This window comes from Meleagris gallopavo, chromosome 4, assembly GCF_000146605.3.
Source record: "Meleagris gallopavo isolate NT-WF06-2002-E0010 breed Aviagen turkey brand Nicholas breeding stock chromosome 4, Turkey_5.1, whole genome shotgun sequence".
NCBI classification, from domain to species: Eukaryota; Metazoa; Chordata; class Aves; order Galliformes; family Phasianidae; genus Meleagris; species Meleagris gallopavo.
In genome coordinates this window covers 26,761,003-26,765,190 of record NC_015014.2, presented here as the reverse complement: position 1 = coordinate 26,765,190, position 4,188 = coordinate 26,761,003, and the positions used below count along the sequence as shown (strand labels likewise).

The 4,188-nt window shown below is 34.9% G+C and overlaps 1 long non-coding RNA gene across 1 annotated transcript; it reads right to left on the bottom strand.

Moving 5' to 3' along the window:
* Positions 1-4,171, bottom strand: LOC109367252. The gene is made up of 3 exons (XR_002114190.1): positions 3,382-4,171; positions 2,689-2,785; positions 1-749 (listed from the first exon to the last, which is right to left on the bottom strand). It is a non-coding gene; the product is annotated as an uncharacterized LOC109367252 (long non-coding RNA).
* Positions 4,172-4,188: the final 17 nt, after the last annotated feature.

The following is a 4,188-nucleotide window of genomic DNA, read 5'->3' as shown; positions in this document are numbered from 1 at the left end:
AAAAAATTGAAAGGTCTCTAAAGCTTGCTCCACCATTGACCATTCTCAGAACAACTTCCTGCCTCACCACTGCACAAGTGTAACAGTGTTAGATAGCAGTTAATAGAAAAATCAACTTCCTTTTGTTGGGTAACACATGTAAAATACTATATATACTTTAATCTGTATAACCTTTTAAAATACTAGTGTTATGCAAGTTAGAAGATTAGTATTTATATGGATAACACATTTTGTCATTTATTAGGATCAGCTATTTAGATCCACACATCCAATAGAGAGATCAACATATATTAGCATATTTGACTGTGCTACTGGTTACAATAAGAACTGCTGTTTAACTGAGTCTAAATCAGTGCTGACAACCAATCAGAGCATGTGGTGATGAATGCAGCAAGAACCAGAACAGTTTTCTGTACATGCATTATATTGTCTCATCTACATGTCTCTAGACTTTTAAAGCAGATTTGATAAAGGCATTAAAAATTTTAAGTTGATTTAGATTCCACATGACAAGATGAAGTGAGGGGAACATTTTATGCCTTACATTTCTTAGAAGTCTGTTTTACTATAGAAACCATTAAAAAGTTGCAAGTAACTTCAACATGAAAGGCATTAGCAGCTTTTTAGAGAAGGATAATCACAGTCTTCTAGAGATATAATGGGACTTAATTCACAGAAGTTTTTGACTTGGTCTGCTGTTAATTGAATCAAAGTCGATGATGATCTTGGTACATTTTGGCTTGAATTCCCTAAAATAAAGAAAAATATAGATATTAGTTAGTGAGTAATTAAAACATTTTGCTTGCTTTAGCTCCAGCCGCATTTTTGAAGGAAAAAACCCTCCTTGGGTTCACATAGTTTTCATCTCTGTGGGAGCCAATTATAGTGCACCACACTGAGAGAAACCTGGACAAGAAAGACTAAGACAAAAAAAGACACATGGGGTGGGTCAGCCTGTACATTCTTCGGCTATTGGAGTTCATAAATTACCCAGGAGTCAAAGAAGTTTTAACAACTTAGCTGCAGGCAGTAGCATCATGTTACCAGAGCTGGGATTTTTTTCAAATATTTTATACACACACACACACACACACACACGTGTATTTTCATATGCTATACTATGCATATATAAATTGTATATATGTATGTGTATATACAAAATATCTGAAATATATTTTGACAAATATTTTGATGGCATTTTTTCCCCTACCACGTATTCAAAAAACATTTTCAAACTTTGCCTCTGTGGTTTTTTTTGTTTTTTTGTTTTTTTTTGCTAGGGGAATAGATCACATTATGTACTGTATTGGGGAAAAAACCAAACTGGTTAAGAGGGAATAATTTAAAAATTGTAACTTTAAAACTATAAAATTAATACAGCCACAAATTGTTTCCTTTTATTATCATTAGAGCATCTGCTACAGCAATTAGCACGGAAGGTATTTGGGGACTGAGCATATATTTTACAGTCTACCAGTAAACAAAGGATTATGCAAATAGTGTGGATTTAGTGCCTAATTAAGCTCTGCAATTCAGTTCAAGAGATTCATTAAATACCACCTACATCTTTAATAATCAATACAAGAATAAAGAACAGTCAATACAGGAGAGCTCATGCTGCTGGCCACAGAAACTCTGACAGACTATAACGTACTTTGTCCAGAACAGCAGTCTGAAATACAAGAAACACTTCTCACCCTGGAGAAGTTATAAGATTTGACTTGCAAGGGAATGATTTATGCTTCTTAGTCAAACAGTCTTAGTAGGCACAAAATACACCGAAGGACTAAAACTGAATTTCAAGTACTGCTATATTTTTTCATGAATGTTTCTCAACCCAGTAGGTACCTTTCATCATAAAATTTTATCTGTCAGAATTGTTATGTTTGCAAATTTTTCGAAGTCTTTATATTAATACTGTAAAACTTTTCAGAGTTGCAATGCCTCCCTGACCAGATAATTAGCCTCACCCACAGCATGTTATTGCTATCAAACTAGCTGTTGAACAGACTGTCTTTAGGTATCTCTGCCAGTGTCTTCAAAAACTATTCTTCAAACATTTTTCAGTTTCTCATTACTTTAAGGCTAGTATTCCGTATTCTCACAAGAAATGCTGACCAAAGAAGATTGGACAGCTATATGCACCAAGAATTAATTGCAGGTGGCTGATCTGATACCTGCCCAAATTGACTACAACAAGAAGATACTGAACTTTCAATAGGTATCAGGTCATCCTTGTAAAGTCAGTCAGTCATTTCAGTTACATACACAGATAATTCTTGTGGTAAGGGACTCTAAGAACTCACTGGGAAGTCTAAACTACTCAAACCAAGTCAGCACTGATTCTCCAAGTAAAACATAACAAACTATCACATTCACAATTTCACTGGCAAATGAAGTGAAATTTTCTTCTCAAAAAAAAGTCCAGGAATGAAAAGGAATACTCCAAGTGGATTTTTTTTTTTCATACAAACATTATGAAATTGAACTTTAGCAACACACATGGGAAAGACAATGTTGCAACTGTGTGTCAACTCAGTATCTTTCACAGGCATACAGAGCAAACCTGCTATCAGAGAATAAAAAGTTGCACAATGCAAAGGAAGACACTTTTGCCCTAAAGTTGCTCTTTTCCACAATTTTTTTCCTTTCTGAAATAAAAATAAAGTTAATTGTAAGCTCTCTTACCTGTACACAATACCAGCTAAATCAAACATCCGCCGTGCCGCCGTCATTTCAATAGAGTCATGATATTTGTCAGACATAAAAATAACTTCCTTTATGCCTAGAAAGGTCATAAAGAAAAAAAAAAAAAGGAATTCCATGGAAAAAAAAAAAAGTAATGACAAAAACTGGCACACAAAATCAGAAAAGACAGCACTCATCCACATACTTTAGAACTCTGTGGTACACCTCTGCTTAGAGGCTTGTACGTGAAAATAGGTCTGTGTAAGATAAAGCTGTTTGGGAAGGCATTTTTCTCAGAACGTTAGAAAACGTTTTCCCTGATTTCACCTAAGTTTACATCAGAAGACCAGATCCAAAAACTTGCAGGCAAAACCTCAAGACAGACGGAGTAGAAATTAAGCATTTTTGCAAAAAGCTATTGAAAACTTGTCCCGTTACCTAATATAGATGAAATTCCTCCCAAAGAACTTAACCCCAAATCTCAATCCCCTTCCAAATACAAAGCTATAAAAGGATGCTTTTTTCTTCTCCACTCAATAAGTAGCTTTCAGTTCCAAGTCTCATAAGCACATATTGCCTCAAACTGTGGAATGATCCATGCACAAATTAACAATTTTTGCCCTACTTACAGTAGAAATATAAAGGCTGACCCAAGAGACATTACAGAGCCTAACATCATCTTCCTGTACTTACCAGGTACATAAATATCAATGCTATTTTCTGCTGACCTAAGTGCATAAGGAAAAGGATGAGTGACTATACCGAGAACAAGCAGCAAGTCTACCTTTGAAGACCACTTTATTTTTATTCTGTAAATAAGACAAATAAAGAATGTCACTGTCTTTCCACCTTCACCCCTCTTCACTTCAAGCCTTACAGACCAAAAAAAGTACTCCCTTTGCTACTTTTTTTTTTATTTCTTTTATTCTTTCTGATGTCCATTAGTGGCAAAAGGAAGTCCTCAGAATAGCAATGCAGCTAAGACTGCAAGACTTTACTTAATGCACAAAACATATATGCTTTGCTTAAGCGGAGATGTTCATTGCAACTGTGGCCTATTGCAGATGCCTGATCTGAAAAAAGGCAACACATTTAGGCCAGCACACTTTCTGCAGTGGCACAGATTTATAACAATTGTAATAAAAGACATAATTAAAGTAGGATCATAGAAGTCTTGTGACATTTATGAGCAAAGATATTTTAAAATCTTCAAATATCTACCATGCATCACGTTCAAATTAAAATTTCATGGATATACTCCCAACAGACCTTTTGTCATGGCAGAAGTTTATTTCTTTCTGCCCTACTCTATTCAGTGTGTCAGAGCACAGTAAAATTGACAGTAATTATATGCAAAGCTTGTGTTGTTCTTTGGCAGCTCCTGGTCTAAGAAGTTACAAACCTAAATTAGAAGCACACTTAGAATCACAGAAGATGCAATTAGCACTGGAAAAATTTGGCACCATTCAGATGCAAAAAAAAAAAAAACAAAAAAATAAC